Below are 20722 nucleotides of genomic sequence, written 5' to 3' on the forward strand. Positions count from 1 at the left end.
ATTAAATGCGCTTAGTTTCGAAGACTGCTCTTAAGATCTTACTTAACTGTTTTAAACATGTAGATAAAATGCATATATTGGACTACTGCTGCCAAGCATCTCTATTTCTAGGATCTAACCGTATTCCTTAGGCATTAGGAAACACGTATGTTCTCCACGTGTGTGTCCGAAACGCCCAGCTGTCACCCGGGGCGTGCTCAGTCCTTGGTGACGTGGTCACGGTCACTCTCGGATGGGGAGGCAGGCACCGCGCTTTCCCCCGAGCAGGCAGGCTGCACTCCAAATTACATGCACCACCAGATCTATCTTTTTCCACTCAATATGCAGAATTTCAAGTAATTTGTAATAGCAGCTTTGTTATTTTGATCATTATCAATTCTTCACTGTGGCAAGTGTATGTTCAATTTTATAGACAATGAGTGTGGGGAGTAACACAGTCCTCCTGGCATAAATCAAAGAAAATCATTATTTAACTGGATGATAATTTTTAAAATACCATTTACAAACTCTAATAAGCAGCAGTATGTTTCCTGTGCCTTTTCTCTTACTTTGCTTCTTTATGTTAATTGGATCTCACAAACCAAACTCCTGCAATGAGTACAATTACATAAATCAGCACTCTGCTTTTCCACTGACAGTCATTTTCCGAAGAGATTACAGCAGGAAGGCATCTATAGACTGATCATACTGTTCAACTGAAAAGCAAATGCATATCCAGTAATTCCTGATGATAAAATGTGGTAATTCTTACTTACAAAAAAACCCCACCTACATTTAATTTATAATGTATTCCTCCTGATTTGTTTTCTGACATACTGCTTGAGAGTTAAGTACCCCCTATAAATGCAAGATATTTACAGTCAAGATCACCAAAATCCTTAACATAGAGAAGTGTCAGCCTTTGCTTTGCACTCCAAGACCACAGCCTCTTATTTTTGACCAATGGATCGAATCCTCTATCTATGAAAACTTGCCAGCCTTGCAGTGCTAACAGAGCGAACAATTACAGACCTCTTAGTCTCAAACTGGAAGATTAACTAAAGATTCAATTTAAAAGCCCTTATGCAAAACCCTCCAACTAAAAGAAGCACTAAAGCCAAAATTTCAAATTCAATTACACCTGATTTATTGATTTCTCTTCACCTAACTTACAAAGTAAACACAGTATATGGTCCAACTCATGCACTTCTTTCAAAGCACTTCCCTTGGTCGCCCTCTTCCTGCCTCAACTCAAGGCACGGTTTCAAAGTGGCAGACAAGCCAATTTGCAGCTAGAAGAGGCTGGTCCTGCCGTCCCTCTTCCAGGACATCTTCAGCGCTGACGTTTGTCCAACTCTGGAGTTAGCAAGTTCAAAGAGCTGAAGAGCCAGCCAAGTAACCCAACCAAAAATGTGGTTAGCTGCTCACTGGTTTGGCTCCCTGAGCCGACTCACCCCAGGGTTGTGGTGGCAGGGACGCTGCCACGAAGGAGACGGGGTAACGCCTCAGCAGGGAGGCTGCAAGCCACGCTTCTAGAAGCCGTTAGACCAAGGTTAGCTGCAACGCCGCTGCATTTTCATGGTTGGACTAGATAATCTGAAAGGTCCCTTGCAACCTAGGGAATTCTATGATTCTGCGATTTGTGACGTCTCCACAAAAACTGGCCCCATGTTCAGCCTCTATCCTCCAAACAAGGGAGGACACAGAAAAACCCAATTTAAGGGGTGCAGTCTAAAGCTTCCCAATTACCTCACTGGGCTACAGACTCAAAGTCTCGACTCCTCTTTTGACTTTTTTTTTTTTGACTGAAGCCTACTGTTTCTGACATAGAAGCACTCAAGTCCAGATCTTTGCCCCAAAATCCCACACTTATCCCCAAAAATAACGTTAGCGTTTCTAATAACGCGGATGTGGGGGTAAAGACTTAATAAAGGCAACCCAGATTAGCTAAAAGATACATCATAGTGGAACAATTCTGCTGTTAAAGATCATGCAGATGTTACGATGGAGGCAAAGCAAGCCTTTCTTTAGCTACAGCACAGCTGCTGCATACAACTTCAAAAAGACTTGGCACAGGACTTCAGCCACAAAACTTCCCCTTCATTTCATGCACGTCATCTGAAACTTCAGCGAGCTGCACCAAGGACAAAACTGACACAAGGGTTGTCTGGAACATCTTATGAACAGTGGGGAAGCTCCTTGTGCTGACGATGCTCACATGCACCTTCACAAAACTCAACTATACACCTCCATTTCTCCTCAACCCAGCAATCCCTCAAAAGCAACGATATCCCACACTGGTGTCCCTCAAATTTGTACTTGCATTATCTGCTTTAAAGACAACTGAATTACCACCTAATGAATATACATCAAAGCTTCAAAAATAGCCATAATAAAAAGTGAAGGAAATTATCAGTTAAAGTAACATTAGAAAGTATTACCAACTTCCGTTCGCATCCTTCATTACCTATACACTGAGCTGCTCTGAACAGTCAGACACCCTGACCACAAAGCTGAAAATGCCATAGCTTAGTCACATTGAATGTCCATGCTTAATGTCGGTCTTGTATTTTCCACATAGTAGACGCACTACAAGGAAAATATATATTCACTGTCTAAAGTCACAGTTCAGCTTTTCCCTTTAAATGTGTCCAAGTGTTATAACTAGTTACATGCGGTACACAAGAAGAACATGCACTGATTTTATACATTTAACAGTAAAGCACACAGAACTTAATTTGATCTGCATACTAACATTACACTTACTTCTGATTTCCTTTCAGTGATTACACTGATAGGACATGTACCCGAGAAACCTAAACTACTTTAACATACATGTATGTGTATGAGATTAAATTAGAGCATTCCTGACGCATGGGAACAGACGCTTAGAAACTGCTTTTAATTTCTCCCTTTTTCTTCTTTTATTAATTCACATGACATCAGCTCATTGACTCTTATGACATTCTTAGCTTCTACAATGTGAAGCCATAAACTGATTTGTCACCTACAATATTCTTCCCACAACTGTGAAGTTACAAAGAATAATTAGTTCAAATGAGAAAACCGCAGTAGGAGCAACTAAAATTATGTTAACATTCAAACTTTGTAAGTAAAACAGCATAGAAAAAAACTGCAGAAACAAAGAAATATGAACAGAAATGCACTGAAAGAGGTTTTTTTAAAAACTTCCTCAATTACTTCATTATTAAGAACTTGATAAAAAGCTGGAAACCCACGACTTTAGAGAATATTAGTAATGTTGATTAAAAACAGTGAAGAGAGCTCATTAAAGCAAAGGTTAAGGCATGAAATACTAGAAATATTAACCACAGTATTACTGTATTCATGAAAACATAACACTTCAAAATGACCTACTTTAATAATAGTACAAAAATGAAAGAATATGGGCACTAACCCCCCGACTCTACTGGTTTTATAAAACACCATCTACTTCTCAGAATTAGTAACAGACTCATGAAACTGAACCAATTTGTTCAACAGATGTTTCAGTTAACCCAAAGGAATTTTACTTTTCTATTGTAGAAATAGAGCACGCGGAACAAAATTCCACTATTCTTAGCAGCTTTCAAAATATATTAGCTCAAAATTAGCTTTCATTTCCATTCTTTCTTTCTTTCACATAACAGAAAACATTTTCCATACCGGATTAGACGTGCCACCGAAATAAAGTAGGCACATTGATAAAACAAGTCGCCCTCCCCCGCCCCGTTTTATGGGACACGCAGGAACGGCAGAGTTTTTATTTTTCTTGGCGTTCCTCTCTCCACATTAGCCGATAATCTTCCCCCGTGTAGCTCTGCCAGCGCGCTGCCCCGCGGGCCCACAACACCCCTGCTGTTCCCATCCCCGGCTTTTTCTCCAGCCGGCTCCGCGAACCGGGCGATCCTTTCGTAAACGTGTGCTATTGCATCAGTCTAATTGCAACATAATTTTCAATGCTCTAGGTAAAGCAAATAATTTCATTTTTTAACCTCTGCTTATAAAAATGCAGATTGGTTTTCTCCCCCCTCCCCTCCCCCCCCCCCCCCGCCTTTTTTTGGTTATACGTTTAAAGATTTAAAGAATGACTTGCACTGCACAACAGTAGTCAAACAAAAATACCTCAGGTTTTCTTAGAAAGCAGCACTTAAAAACATTGCTTGGCGCCTAAAGCATTACTGCAGCCTTTCACAGAGCCATATGTAGCAGATCCCCCATGAGCAGGCTGGAAGGGGAACGTGCATTCTTACTCTGTGTATTTAATATAGTATTTAGCCATTACCAAAGCCTCATAGCTTTTACTGTGTCCGTCTCTCCTGCAATAGAGAGCAACAGCTTATCTGGCAAACACACTCACTACGTTTCTAGGCACCAAAGACAAGCTCTTGGTTAATTCATAAAATCTGATCTAATGTTAGATATTTTGCATTCAGGTTAGCTAAGTTAAAACAATATTTAGCTTAACCATGCCTTGTCCAAAAAATTCTCTGTTATCTACTGATTACAACAGCATTGTAGCTAGCTGTGGACATCACACTGGGAAAATACAAATCCTGAGCCTGAAGAAATGCAGATGAAATTCTGACCTCAAGCCGTTCTGATAGTGGGCATTACAAACACTGTCTACTTTGCATCTGACACAATAACCAGGCACAAGAGGCATGTGCCTGCGATGAACGACGAATTTACGTGTCATTTTGGTTTTATGTACATACATTATCTGAGTTGACAGCATTAAAAATGCCGTGCTTCTTGCACCCCAAATCATATTATGTGATACAAACTTCAACACTAAAACCAACCTGCAGAGGCAAGCACCGAGGAGGAAATGTCAGAAGTAAGTTTTAGAGAAACTTAAATTTTGCCTTTGTTTTCTTCCGTGGCATGGTATACACCACAGTTATGTCATACCATTTCCACAGCACCTCTGCTTCATTCAGCGTACAGAATTACCACTAATCAAACAGTAATCTGTTTTGCTCTTGGTATTTGGCGTATGGTCCGATACCCTATTTACTGCATGCTACTCAAATTTTTTTTGGAAGATGGAACAAGTAATTTCTTTGTGAATTCAACGGTGCAGCTGAGTGCTTCATCAACATAATGGTTAGTCCTACTGTTACTCTTTTACTGCTACCTTAGAATAACTGTGTTTTTCCTAACTTCCTAACTAAAGCAGTGACAGCTTTAAGGTCAAAATGATTCTCCAGTTCTGAAGACAACTTTGTCTCCAGCTTGGCATAACTCAGACCTAATTTCTTCACAGCACTTAGCATTACATTGTGCTTTATATAGCACTTTCAACCCTCAGCCCCCACTGCTGCACTCACAGTTATCAGTGCTCAGCGCTTTTCCAAATCAGATCCAAAGATCTCAAGTCATCCACAAGACAGCAAGACACGGACAGTTAGCAGAGACGTGAGAAAAGCCAGGATCCAGCAACTTACCTAGCATCACCGAGGAAGTCTGCAGCACAGCCAGGAAGAAAGTCCCGTTCCCCAGGGCAGCATGCAGCTGCGCAGAGCATCCGAATGGCCTCTGCCTCCCTCGCCCGCCACGCACGTCCCGACTTCTGCTGGAAGTGAGGCAGGGGTACTACACAGTCCACCACATCAACCAGATTCATTCCCGGAGCAGGTCCATCCTGTGCACGGAATGAAGCAGGGGACCTATAGAAAAAAAAAAAGCACATCAGGGCACAGTTAAATACCGTTAAATTTTAAGGCTTCCTCGCAAGAGGTCAAATTAAAGAGTTTTGCAAAGACAAGCTCAGTTTTGACGTTCCTTGACTTGGACACTGCCGCACTGCAAAAATGTTTGCATTCATCGCTTCTAGAAAAAAGTAATTGAGACATCAGACCTTGTACGTGGGGTCACACTGACACCTACAAAAAGCAGCAGTGGGGTTGAAATCTTTAGATATGCGGTGCAGCTCCGGTGGCAAAGGAGTAAACTGGTTGCAATCACAAACCAATTCTCTGCATGGGGACTAGCCATAGGCGATGGTTAAAAACATATTCTCAAGGAGCTTCTATTGAAATCAAAGAGTGTTTATTTATATTCAAAGATCTTTATACAGAAGGACCTTCCCGAACAAACTCCTCTGCCTGTTTTCCTCAAGCCATATCCTCCGGCCCATGTTGATTCAAGCCCTAGTCCTTCTTCATTCCTACCTCCAGCGCCCTTGCCAAGCCCCTCCTCACCCCAGCTCCCCAAGGCTTTCCATCTCTCCTGGCTCAGTCACTTCCAGGCTTGGCTGGCAGTGCCACCTTGACTCCCCCTCCTTCATTCCCCAACACGTTGTATGAACTCTCACTCTCACCTCAGGTCTGCCTCCCCTGTTCACAGTCCACATTATTTTGGGTCCGGGACCACACCAGAGCCCTGTGCTTGCCAGTGCCCCACGGGTCCGCTTCTGGCTCTCAGCGTTGGGGTACAAGGCATCGGTTTCATCCCCCACCTCAGTCTCCCCCTCCCCACCCAGGCCATGCAGCTCTCACACGCTTCAAGGCGGCATGCGAGAACTGTGATTTCTTTAAAAGGTTACAGTTTGGTTAGATCTGAGATTTTCGCAGTGCTGACAGAGGCAAAGCCGTGACTCATAAGCTGCTTTTCTTCCCCTGTGCCTATCACCAGCGCTTCCCGCACTGCCATCTAACTCCTGTCTCTGCTTCAAGGGGAGGGACACAGAGTATTTCCAGAAAAGGTTCTTTATTTAAAGAAAGAAAAAATCTACAATGAGAATTAACTTTTTCCACACGTTCTTATAGACAGCTAAATAATTTTGGCAGGAAAAAAAATAATAAATTAAGCTAGAGGCAACTGCCTGGCCCCAAAGGCTAATGTTTGACAAAGTCATAAAAAACTCCAACCAGCATCCCACACTGGGAAGCACCAGGCAGCCTTCCTTACTGCAATTCCTGGCACTCCCTTTTTGGCCCTTAATAGCCTCAGTTGTTCAGCTCGCTGCAACAAGACCTGTGTAAATGTTAACACCTGAGACCAGGGGTCAAACTGAGGAGTGGTGGCTGTGGGTGGACAGTGCCGGCGTAAGGGCGATGCAAGCTGCCTTTGTCATCACCTCCAGTTTTGTTGCACGTCTACAAGCGCCGTTCGAACAGCATCAGCAGACAACAGCACACAGTCCAGCCAGGGCTTCTTCAGATGCCACCGTTTTCATCCTAGAGGTACCAATGCTTGCTTGAAAAGCTACAGCTGCTCACAAAATACTTCTAGGCCACTGAAGTAAAATGGGTTAGCTTCATTCCCGATGAAGGTCACACACAGCTTGCAGAGATAATTTAAGCAAATCCATTTTACTTCACATTTGCACTAAATTAGAAGCAGTCCTATATCAGTTACAAAGAGGAAGGGTAACTTCGTACCATATTATTGCTGGTGATCATCTGCCCCTGCCTGGAGGGGAAATAACTTTCTTGCATGAAACTCTGGGAAACTTTTTCTTTCCTTTTCTCTATTTAGGAGTTATTTATCTCAGCATGAAAAACAAATGCAGCACACTCTCATGTAATATACAGAAAGAGGAAAACCTCTCAAAACAGACAACACATTCTTTTAGAGCAAAATCCAATTTACAGATTTTTTTAACTGAGCTCGTAATAAGAAACAAGACAACAATTTCTCGATGGCTCTTGTAAACACTTCTGTACAAACATGGTCCAGAAGAGCAGATCAAGAAAAGAGAAAAACAGTGTGTCACATGCTCACGGATTGATGCAAATTATAGTATGGATTAAGTGCACTATGACACTTACTTTTCAATATGAAATAATTATTTCCAAGGAATGACTAACTATTCCTGTGAAATCGTATTTAATGTGAAGACTTCTGATGTACCTCATTTTTAAAAAGCACTTATTAACAATGGCAAAAAAAAGTATGTGACCCACATGCACACTCCTAGAGCATCCATGTTTATTCTTATGAAAATAAACTGAGAAGCTTCAACATCAGTGTGTAAAACATAATGACGCATTAAAAGCACATTTCCATTTCCAAAAAAGACTAATAAATAATTTTATTATATCTTGAATTCAATTTAAGTAATGAAACTGGCTATCGAGCGTCTATAATAGCTAGATATATTTTTTTAAGGCCAGAATAATTATCTGATCAGTAGTTACAGTTAAGATGAAAATATAATTAGGTTGAATGAAACTTCAGTACTTCAATGTACAACCATGGAAACTACATGAAACCTCTTCCTTAAAAAAGAGAGCAGAATGTCATGCGCTATTTCATTTGGCAGATTATAACATATTTGCTGTCAGCAAAGGACTTTTTTCAATGAAGAAAAAGGAAAAGAAAGTATTTCCATTCATGCAGCATTGCCCACCTGATTGCAAGTATCAGGCACTGGTAGTTGTCTCTCAACTGTAAGCAACTGTAATAGATTTTGTTGCTAAAAACTCATCTGAAATCCAGCAGACGTCCAAAAACACTATCTGTTTGTCTAACATAAACTAACCTAATTATTTTGTCATCGAAATCAATATTTATGGGCTAAAACACTACATCAAGTAGGAAAGCTTCAATGTAAAACAACTCATGAAACACAGATCATAGAAATGCTTGAAAAGGCTCTAGGACTGAATGTGTTTATGTAAGATTTGTGAATATATAAACACTCGGTTATATACATCAAGAAAAAGGTGAGACTCAGTGCAGTGAACTAATCATCAAAAAGACTGATCTTCTTACGACAAGTGTATTCTTACAAGGACTTAAGCCAGCTGGCTGAAGTGTATTGAACATCTTACCCAACAGCAAAGATTCATCCAAGACCATTCATTCATTGTAAGGTAAGATTCCCCTTTTCTTAAGCAGTTTCCAGCATTTTTGAAGTACAAGTTATTCCCTGAAAACCTTCAGCAGCTTTTTGTTACTAATACAGTTATCACAAAAGCCACACTACAATGCAAACAGCGCATTTGCTATGATCAATGTATACTGGCATCATTTGATGAGGAATTCATCTCTGTATAGTAAAATTAATTCTGTTATTACGTTAGTTTAGGGAAGTTTTTCATTAAATCGTCATAAGGAACATAACTTCCTACAATACTACAACTCTCAGTCATCAAAAATCTCAAAATCATGCCTCCCTTTTTAAATCTAAGAAATATCTCAAAGAATTGTAATATCCTATATAACTGACTGCTGCTACACTAGCATCAGCACAAAAACTACTTCATGCATCGATCAACATGTATAGTGTAATTTACTCTTTTATTTCAGCCTGTTCAAATAACATGACACAATGGCTCAGTATACGACATTATGGTTCTTATGCAAATAAACAGACTCCCACATTGAGGTTACTGCTCCACAATACATTGCACACAGCTGCTCACGGCTTGTCCTCACTCTGAAAAGCAGTTTAAAATGGAATAGCAACCTCACACCTGTATTCCATTGATTTTTATTGACTTAGGGCATATTATTAAAAAAATATAATAATAATTAAAAGAAATCTGAGTTACCAAGACAGACAACAGTGCCTAAAACCTCCCACTGATGTGGCACAGCGTGCTTAATTTTGTGGCTCATCATCATATGAAAAGAAGCCCGTGTCTTGGAAGCCAAGTCTGACACAGGAAGCACCCACAGCATCCCATCCTCTACTGCTAACCCCATCCCCAGCGCCATCACAAGTTCAAGGGAATTTAGCGTCAGTTGAATATTTTAAAGGTCGAATGCCTCTTCCGTTCTTTATCAAGCATCTAGGGAAACACCGGGCGAGTCAAAGTATTGTAGCTTTATGGACATCAGCTCATGGCCCCCATTGACTTTCTTAGGATCTGGGGCAATTTCCAGCACCTCACGCACTCTTCTAACTGACTAAAAGTGTTAGTCGGTCATTTCATAAGCACTTATTTTCTACCAGTATTTAGGCTCATCTCATTTCATGTACTCTACAAGAGAATTTGTTTTTCTTAGTCTATGAATGACACTGCCAAAAATAGCTAGAGAGCAAATAGTAAAGGGTATATAGTAGCATGTCATGCATATGGTATCAACTAAAATAAACCTACTTACAGTCTATTATGTCCTCAAAATAATGCACTCTCAGAGAGTTATAAAAGCAAAACTGGGTAACAGCACAGATAGAAGGGTTATCTTGCATAGAAAGCTAACAGAAGGTGCTTAGATTAAATGCAAATACACCTGTAGTATTCTCTGGCCACCGAACTGGCTCTTAGATCATATCTCAGAGTGAAGATGACTCCTGGCACACATTTGGCAGTACTGTACCAAAGCAAACCCTTTAAAATTACCCCCCTCTTATTATCATGGCTTAGAACAAGAATACACTGTGACCATTTATTTTTGTGAGCAAAACCCTCTTTTTGCTACAGGGTTTTATGACTGGTTTTAAACTAGGCTTTAGTTTTCACCTAGGTAACTTTCAGAAATTCAAAAATACATGATAAAATTCCTACATTTGTCAAAGACACAAGGAAGTTCCCCATAGAGCAGAGAATAAAAAAAGAGAACTAAGAAATTTTATTGCTCCTGAACATACAAAAATGCATGTCATGCACAGGTTCCTTAATGAAACAATGATCATTAAACTCTATTATACTGTTTGTGCCTAACTGGTCAGATTCTTTGAAGAAAATGTTCTTTTTTACACCATCTTGCTATTCCAGTAGTGTGCTTAGCTCCCGAAATGGTAGGTTTTGAGCCTGAAACCCATGATGAGAAGGAGCAGAGAATATTTTCTAACAGATACGCTGTGAGTAAACGTGGTTTTAGTGCCTCAAAGCTTGACAGCTCTGATCTAATATGCTGATTTCTCCTCTACCCCCTGGGCTACATTTGTAAAACCTAATAATCTCCTTTTCGAGATCTCTTATTTGAACCCACAAATCCTTCCTCTCATGGAACTACCCCAAACACCATCACGTTATTCCGGACAGAAATGTTCAAAGTGTGCTGTTACACCAGGGTGCTGAGCCAATGTGGCAGCTAACTGCTATTAAAAAGTTCTTGTGTTCCTGTCCCTTTCCTTGTATTCATCCTATTCTTTAGCAAACCTGTTTAACTCACTAATCTCGCATAAAACTGGTCACTTTTTTTTTGTAGATTAGCAAACTGAATCAGTTCATCAAGGGCTGAGAAAAGTTTTACAGCCAGCAAGACAGGGGAAAAATATGACAATCTGGCGTAGACTGAGGAGAAGACGATGGGGAAAAGGAAAAGGACTTTGATTTCCAGAAGTCACCAGTTTTTTTGCCCCTACCAGATCAGCTCAATTTATCCTGCCATACCAAACCTTCTCAATCACCTGTTGATCCTTCTCCACTTTGCATAGATAGATTAACACCTGCTAGCCCAAAGACTAAGAAATCAGGCATGTTTGCTCTCGCATGAGTGCATTTGTCTAAGCCAGACAACCCCTCTGAACCACGTCCCTCTGCCTCTACAGCCCGATGACTATCGCCATCTCCTGTCTCTGTCCTACTGAGGGTGCAGAATCTCTGAATAGCCCAAACAGCAGTTTCCAGACTGTAATCCATGGTTGATAGCCACGGTAAGTGTTCTATAGCTACTTTGGTAGAACTGTATCATACACCGTAATTACAAATCCCTAAATTTCACAGGGTTATAGCAGTAGACAGGGAGGAAATTTAGTAACGGGGGCAGGGGGACAACACCCTCAAAAACTTAGGGAAGCACCTAGTGATAAAGATTGCCTGGCCTTAGTCCTTCTGCAAGAACCGAAGAAAGGCCCCAGTACAGTCAGCGGCCAGTGCAAGCCCCATTCTTAAATCTATGGTCTCAGTGGTACTTCTCCCATCTTCAGCCAGTGTGGCTGGACACCATGAACACCACACACTTAATACACTTCAAACTGGACAGTGCAGCATTTATGGAAGTTTTTCTAAGTCCTTCAGCAAAGAGGAAAAAACCAACAAGAATAACTTCCTCAGAAAGGAGACAAAGAGATAAGGAGATTTACAAGTTTAGAAAAAGAACTAAACTACTTTAATGAAAATAATAAGAAGTAGGAAAATAGTAAATAATAATAGAATAATAAAAATTAAAGAAAAAAAGTATACAATATATACAAAACCATATCCAGCTCCCAGAATGATGATTGTGTCACCAGCAGACACAGGGAAAGTCCCTGGAGTCAGCGACGGACAGGAGCTGAATTCCGGAACTAGAGTCAGGAATGCTCAGATCGGGATCAAAGGCAGACGAACAGACAGGGTCCTCCTCAGACGTCAGCCATTGAAGAAAAAATGAGCCAGAGCCTCCTTTGCCCCTTTGATGCCTCAGCTTTTATACTGAGCGTGATGCATATGGCATGGAATACCCTGTTGGTCAGTTTTGGGTCACCTGTCCCGTCTGCTCCTCCCTGCAGGTGGGACCCCTCCACGCTTCTCTGCTTCCAACCCTCTAATGGGGCAAGCAGCGAAGTTAGCTGACCTTGGTTGTTATAGCAATAAGTCTAAGCAAGAGCCTCTGTGCATACCATTCCTTGGTATAATCAGGTCTTATCACTCTGAGAGTGAACAGTTTCTGAACGATATACTGTTAATTTCAGACTTTAGTCAGTTAGAAGAGGCCCAGCTAAAAAGTAAAATTACAAATCAGAAAATTGGTTCTGTTTTACCTCAAACCAGGACAGCAGTACTTAAAGGGGGCCTACAGTAAAGATGGGGAGGGACTCTTTATCAGGGAGTGCAGTGATGGGATGAGGGGTAACCGTTTTAAACTGAAAGAAGGTAGGTTTAAATTAGATATTAGGAAGAAATCCTTTACTGTAAAGGGTGGTGAGGCACTAGAACAGGTTGCCTGGAGAAGTTGTGGATGCCCCATCCCTGGAAGTGTTCAAGACCAGGTTGGATGGGTCTTTGAGCAACCTGGTCTAGTGGGAAGCGTCCATGGCCACGGCAAGAGGGTTGGAACTAGATGATCTTTAAGGTCCCTTCCAACCCAAACCATTCTATTATTCTATGATTCTATGATTCTATATTAATCCCATGAATTTCTGAGTCAAAAAGAACATACAGCATTTATATGCAAGTTTAAAATGAGATAAATCTACTAAATTTACTAAAAAATCAGGTAGCACATACTATGCATATACATTTATACAGATATACATATATATATATGAAACTATAAAATGTATATAATATATATAATTTCTAATGCTGGCTAAAAAAACTGCCCTCAAAATGCTACTCAGTTCTTCTAAAAATCAAGAGAGCTCCAATTTTATGACTAAATTTGATGACTCATTTTCTTCTTTGGTTCCAGGATCCCTCTGCAGACACCCCCAAAAATGAGGAAACCGCTTTTGTTCCTGCTGAACACAAATGGAATAAGTTGCATCCCTCACAAGAGAGAAAATATTTTAATTGTTTCAAGTGTTCCTGAAGTGGAAGTCAAAGCAAATGGAAAAGCTGCCGTATCTATAGCTCAGTGCAACTGCAGTCCACAGCTTTCACCAAGTTAAAGTAATTAATGCTCTCATGCAAGGAAGGGTGCAAAGAAACTCTGACTACATGTAAGTTAAAAGAGGTAAAGAGAGCTTCACACTTTGCTATGACTGTCAGTCACGCTCATTGCACCTCTTCGGAGCGCCCTGAACACCCCCATGCCACATTTCCATCCTCCTCTATTTCACAGACTACTGACCGACCGCATCCGCTCCTTGAGTCAGATGAGCACTACTCCTCCCTTCGGCCACTTTTTGGGAAGCCTTATATACCTTTTATACATTTGCTACCTGACTGGTTTCTAACCAGGCAGGCCAGTTTTACTGCTGTCTTAATGACTGCAAACGAGACAACTGAATTTTCCAGTTTTCTGAGTAGCCACTCCACCAGGGGATGTGTGGAAACACCTGGCCATGGCCCTGCAGACTCCTAGCTCTTGCACCGCATCTGTGCCGTATCCTTGGCGTGGCTGGTACCATTGCACATGCGCAGGGCATCTCAGCCTGCAAACCAAACATCTTTAGATGCATTTCTTTTTTTTAAAATAACCAGCCAGCTGGCATGCCTAACCCTCTATTTTTCTCCTCTCACATGTCAGCAGGACAGTTAGTCTCCTATTCCTATCAATAGCCTGCAAAAGGTTTTGTAAATCATTCTTTGGTAATACCAGGGCTTCCCACCTCACATTTCTTCTACCTTCTCTTTCACCCCACTTCCCATGCACCCCAAATCCTCATTCCCATTTATCTTCCTTCTTTTCAGGAGGTAGGTCTTTCAGAATGCCAACTTTTTGACCTGCACTCCTGCACTAGGAGGATGGGCAGAGAGGGAGCTGGGGATATTACGCTGGAAGGTGTTAACGGCCACCATCAAATGGTTCTTTGATCTCCAGACAATTACAGAGCTGGGCCTGCTAACCAGATGCAAGGGGCTCCCTCTTTCCCCGGTTTCTTCCTTCTGCATCCCAGACGGACAGAAATGCCATCAACTTGAGTGCAAGGCCCTATAAACCAATTATAGGTTTATTTTTAATTTAAAAAGAAGAAAAGGACTATTTTGCTTTCATAGGAGGAGATGTCAGAAAGAGTTTGCAAACCAACGGTTTAACTCTGAAAGAGACTCTTGTAACAACTCCTGTCTGCTTAAGAGCTGTCTGAAAATGTGCAAGTTGATTGCTGAAGTTTAACAAAACTTAAAACACTTAAAGTCCTCAAAAGTTCTTACCACAATCATACAGAAAAAAGATTTTTTTAAAAAAAGCTTTAAATACTAGACAAAAAGCATATGAGATTGTTTTAGTGCCTTCTACTAATTAGTACTGCTTTTATTATACAGGGCAAGAAAATGACAATTTTTTTTCCCTAAACTGGCAGTGAACAGCCAATTCAGTAAGCTGCGTTTTTGTTCTCTGTGACAGGGCAGTGGAAAAATCTCTTTCATTTATTAGGTCTACAGAGACCAAAACTGGCCGGGTGTCAAACCTGCTTTGTAAAAGCCCAGATCCATTCAGCCATGTGTAGATTCCATAATTCTTTACAACCTGTTATCAGTATCAACTTCACAAAAGACAAGCCTTTGGTGTCTTCCAACTAGTGTTACTGCAACCCTTTATAAAAGGGAGCTAAAACCTGAACTGACAGTGCAAACCAGAAAGAAAAAAAAAAAAACCTAATGGCAGTGCCAAATTAAATTCTTATTAAAATCTAAGATCTCATTTATGTTTTTTGCTAGAAGACCTTTGCATAAAGATGTAAAACGAGATCTCCTACAACGGTGGATAAGCAAGCTGGATAACTATTTAAATGTTAGTAACTCTGATCGCTCCAAGCCCCACTGCGTGCACCTATGCTACTTAAAGTGCCAGTTTCGTCACCTCACTGGTGATTGCAGGGTAGCCAGAACTTGTCATGGGGACAGACTGGGCAAGGCCTTGAGCTGAAGGGGTGCTGATGCCAACCTGAGATAAAGAAATGAACTTTTCTTTAGAAGGATGGGCCTTTCAGGAAAGAAGAAAACTAGCAGGGTAACTGACTTGCTTTTAGCTACAACAAGGATAGACTCCTAGATGGCTTCAATGAATGATTAAAATGTGCTGCCTTATTAAAAAGGTATTTCTCGCATCGAACCAGGTGCACACTATATTACATCCAGGGAAAAACATAAAACTTCCAATTTTCAGTAAACACACCCAGCATCACATTCTTACATCTTCTATAACAGAAACTTATATTTTCTATACCAGAAGTTTATGAATAACAGCAGCCACAACACTTTTTAATCTCAGACTTTAAAACTGAAACAACTAATTAATCATTTCATTCAACTGAAGCATTCTTGCTATGCTAAGACTGCTCTGTCTCTGTCTCTAGTGACAGCATTTGGTGGAATTGTCCCATTTTTTTGTAATTGATTCTATTGCATTCTTCAAGATAAAAAGAACTGCAAACTAACTCACAAATTATTAAGTACTGTAAATAATTATTTTACCATTAAAACACGTAATTCTTGAGAAACATTTGGTACGCTTCACATAAGCTAGAAGTCTATTGCCCTCATTCAGTCCTAGGTTTGCAATGCCACAAACTTGCATCTGACACAAACATGAGCATTAGCAGTCTTAACAACACCCATCCGTGCAAGTTACATATATTTATCAATACAGATAAACATGCCAACATGCATGTGATTTTCTTCAAAGTTTAATAAAAGCTGCAGGGTCTTTAGGTCTCTCCTTTCGCATGTGTGAGATTTATCACCACCACATACACAGTCCTCTTTAATACTCCTCTCCTCACTACACAGTCTTGCAGATCACAGGAGCGCAGAGACTCTGAGCTGAGTTTTATTTGCACAAGAGCGCAGGGAATGTTCCACAGCAGCATTTCTCATATGGAGAAGGAGTGAATCTCTACTCCTCGCACACAGATTTGCCACAATTCAAACTTCAGCCATAACGCTTGAGGGTAAGGAGTAAAAATTTTAGAAGTAAACGAACCCCGCGTTCACGCATACAACGTAGAAACTATTTAGCACCGTTTTAGGAATACAATGACAAATATGGCTCATCTACTTTTTAGAAATCTGCTGCAAAACATTACAACTCTCCTAATCTTTGTCCCTGGCTTGAAGCAAAACAGCTTTGTGTTGCCTCTAAAAATAGGGAGGGAGTAGTGGGGGATGGGAAGGGGAAAGAATAAGAGGATAAGTGGGAGTGAGAACTGATACACCATACTGGCATTAATTTATAAAAAGACCAGTGAATCGTATTCTTAGACTATGGCTTTCCTAACAAAGTCAGGCACATTCTCAATTATCAAATAAAAAAGGTCATCCTGTACTTTTTATTTTGTACATGCACATGCAAAGGAAAAAAGGAAAAGTTTTGTTTCATCTGTTACCAAAACCATCATTCTGCAGTCAACACCTTTAATGAAATACAGGCCAAAGGATTAGTCAGAGCAGATTCATGGAAAAACAAAGGAAATCTGTATACAAATACAAGGCTATCACAGTAACTAAACCCAAGAATGAATCCTGCTTGAGTGTCTCCAAATACTGTCCTACAAGGCTCCCTGCAACGGCTTCCACTCACCCAGCTCCACTGCAATTCCCAGCAACTTTAGTAGCCACTGCCCTGAAGAAGACAAATGGTACTAAGATCATCATTAAAGCACTAACTTAAGTATTCTAAATATCAAATACGTCAGAAATAGCGTCCACATGTCTTAGAAGTCTTAAGAAGATTCTGCTCATTTTTTTTAGGGAAGGAGCAGACCTGGCAGGGAAGGCTATAGGGGAAGCTATAGGGGAGGCTACTGGGCTGTAGGGAAGGCTGCTGCAGAGCCATCGCCCAGCTGGGAAGACAAATTATTTGAAAGCTGTGGTGTTACAAACAAGCAAAGAAAGTCAAGTGATCGTGCTTGTCGCGGGAAAACCCGGCTGTTGCGATGAGCCAGGGGCTGGCTGACGGGTGGGCAACAAGGCAGCATCACTGGCCTTACAGAGGCGGAAGCGGCAACTTAAGCCTTCCCATGGCTTAACGTTTGGCCAATCTCAGATGGGGCTTTGCGTGAGTAAATATGACTCTAAAGTTTTCTCAGAGGGTTATTTTTAAATACCTGACCATATGAGCTTCCTTGGAATAGGAAAAAAGGGGAGGCAAAACTAACCAGTCATTACATATATGTTTAAATATAACATTAAAAAAACCACAAGATATTTAAACTGACTAGAAATGTTCACTTTCATTTTAATTTTAAAGTTGGCAATGGACCTGGACCAAAAAAAGGTTATATTCTGACCGAGATGAAGCCGCGTGGAGTTTCTAAAACCAGTCTTTAAAACAGTTCAGAAGAAGGGGGGGGGGGGGGAAATCTGCTCAACATCTCTCACTTAGAAAAGTAGCAATTTGGGTTTGAGTACTTATTCAGAGATGTGCTAGAGTGACCCAGAGCTAGAAGAGAAAGCTCAAGTAGCAAAGGCAACAGTAGTAAGTTCACAACAGAAGTATGCAGCTGTACAGAGTTCAGTTAACAGCAGCAATATCAACAAATAAGGTTGGGAGGTTTGACCCTGAGTTTTCTCAATACTGCTTTCCCTGCAAGAAGCATCTGTGCTAATGCCAAAAAGGCACTTGTAAGTCTTTATCTGCTTCTGTTCCAAAATACAGACACAAACACATCTAGGTCTGTGTAAATCATCTCAAAAGACGCAGTGGGAAGCTCAGAGAACACACAGTCACAAGCACCAAGCGTTATCAAGAGAAAAGGCTGAGACCCAGACAGAAAACACACCTGACGGCACATTTTGGGAACATTGATACCGTTTGACTGCTGGGAATCTAAGAACTGTATTTTTCCAGCAGTACTTGTTAATATATTTAGAATCAAATTCCATAACACCATCTGAAATTACAAAGCAAACAACTGCTTGAAAACATGCTTTCAGTATAGAAGAACCGTATTTTTGTTTATAGAGAAAAGTATCTGTATATCAATTAATCTCCTGTCATCTGTCCCCTCCTGTTTACTTGGGATTTTTTGGCTGTCATTATCAATAATGCATGCAAAAATTTGCATAGCTCTGCCATAGTGCTGGTTAATTATCCATTTGCTAAAGTTCTTCTGAGCAAAATTATTTTATTTGTCAAACAAAATTGTCTTTTTCATAGAGTGTTTTGACAACGGAACAGTAAAATTTTACAATTGAACAGCAAAATTTAAATATTGAAATTACATTACATGATCTCAATATATGACAGTGTTAGCCATTGAAAGAACGGCACTTCTTCCAGTATGCACATTACCTTTCATGGTTACTGTAATTGCTTACTCCCTCATCTTCTCTTGGCTTTCTAATTTTGTACTTTTATAACACTAGAGGAAACTGATTTTTTGGTTTCAAGAAAAACACACTCACCCCACATCTCAGAGTGGAAAACACAGAGATAACTAAGCCTTCTTTCGAGCAATAACCCCCTAAAAAAACACCAACTCAAACCAACTCTCCCTTTTTCCAAACCCACCAACAGAAGAAAAACACCAGAAAGACCCAACCCCAAGTGATACTAGTTAATACTTACAGGTTTAGTCATTTTAATGTTTGGATATTCAGTATGTTTTAATTTACTATGTCTACATCTGGATCTGTGAAACTGCAGAGCTTCCCTTCACATGGCAGAGCACAAAAGATATTCTGCACTATCTGCCCCAGACTGCTTTACTTTTTGCTACGTACACACCATATATTTGAGATGATCTGATAACTCACTTCTGGTTGTGCGCAACTACTGCAGCTAATGAAGTTTTTTGTTGTTTATTAGAGGGGGAAGGAAGAGATACATCGACTGGTAACCAAACTCTGTGATGCTGTATGAATCCTTCCTACAGTGGCCATTCTTAAATGTCCATTTCCGTTCTAAACCAGCAATTTTCCTTTTGAGCTGGTAGGATTTCTCTCAAAGTACACAACTTAAAAAAAAAAAAAAAAACACCCACAAAAAAATTTGAAAAAGAGCATAAGCATTCACACCACATGTGCCACGTGTGCCTTAATTATCCACAGAAATAGAATGCACCCCTCTATTACATACACTTCTGAGCATCATCAAGTTCTGTACTTACTCATATTTGCAATACCCTTACGGGTCCTAGTTGCGTCCCAGAACCCTTGATCTCAGGCAGTGCATTTTGGGTTCCTTCACCCCAAAGAGCTGACAAAAGGCTGAAGGCAATGAACTGAGACTGACAGGGGAATGAAATAAAACATTTAATATTTACAAGAGAAGATTTGGAGTTCCAACCATAAATAAGCTTTCTTTAGAGTTGTTTTATCCCTTGGTATTTATAACCAGTTACCAGATAATAGGTAATTTGGCGTGAGTGCAACTGAGTATCTGCAGGAGACTAAAGCCATTAAAACCATCTGCAGACAGCAAGTGGAAGTAAGTGATCACAGGGGTACTTCTTGCTGCCATTACCTCTGTATCTTGAAGAGACGCTGCTTCCTTTCCATCCATGTAAAAACTTGTAAGTGTTCAAGAGACTTATAAAACCACGAGAGGAAAAAGCATGTATAAACCCCCACAAAATCCCTTAGCACCATCAAAACCAGGTTTCACATGACAATAAGGATTATCCTCATTCACTTTGTTTCCATGTTAACGTATCCAAAAAAAAATCCTCAAACAATTAGAGCACAGGAGTAGAAAATCAAGGTCTTGAGTTAGGATCTAACTTAGTTTGCCTGAGCAAATCAGTCTCTTCACATGGATGAATTCTACCGCATTTAACCACACATGTGCCCTTTTCTAACTGTGCTGCCCTTGGTACTTCACTGCAATATTCACTATATTCAACGCTTCCGTCTTATTTTCACTGCCCATTGCATGACTGCACGCACCATTTATTGCACTATTCAGAACTGTTTGGTGGCAACGATTATTTTCCTGAGAGAACTTCCCATGAAGTTCATGAGTAAGCTGACCTGCTTCACTTGCAGCATCATTTGTGTTTAGGATTAGCATTATGCCCACTTCCAGCATGAGCAACAGGCAGTATACAAACGTAGGTGGTTATTATGGAAACGTAGGCCCTTATTTTCCAGAGTACTTAGGAAATACATTTATTTAAATATTCAAAGCACATCATCTCCTGACTCAAAGTACAGCTTCTCCTTGAGAAGACTGAGTGCTCAGCATTTTTGCAAATCATCTCAAAGCTGGGCACATGCAAGCAAGACGCGTATTTAGTGCCGACCTCCTA

The 20722-nt window shown here is 40.5% G+C and overlaps 1 protein-coding gene across 3 annotated transcripts in view; it reads right to left on the reverse strand.

Moving 5' to 3' along the window:
• The window catches only part of NCOA2 (nuclear receptor coactivator 2), a 194462-nt gene that overhangs the window by 117929 nt on the left and 55811 nt on the right, over nt 1-20722 (reverse strand). For 2 of the 3 annotated variants that reach the window (XM_074577248.1, XM_074577247.1), the window contains exon 3: nt 5430-5651. The gene's annotated coding sequence lies outside the window, so the exon portion shown is untranslated. Of the gene's footprint in view, nt 1-5429; nt 5652-20722 lie in introns of those variants that run through there. The other variant, XM_074577249.1, reaches the window with a different exon arrangement.

This window comes from Larus michahellis, chromosome 2 (assembly GCF_964199755.1).
Source record: "Larus michahellis chromosome 2, bLarMic1.1, whole genome shotgun sequence".
NCBI classification, from domain to species: domain Eukaryota; kingdom Metazoa; phylum Chordata; class Aves; order Charadriiformes; family Laridae; genus Larus; species Larus michahellis.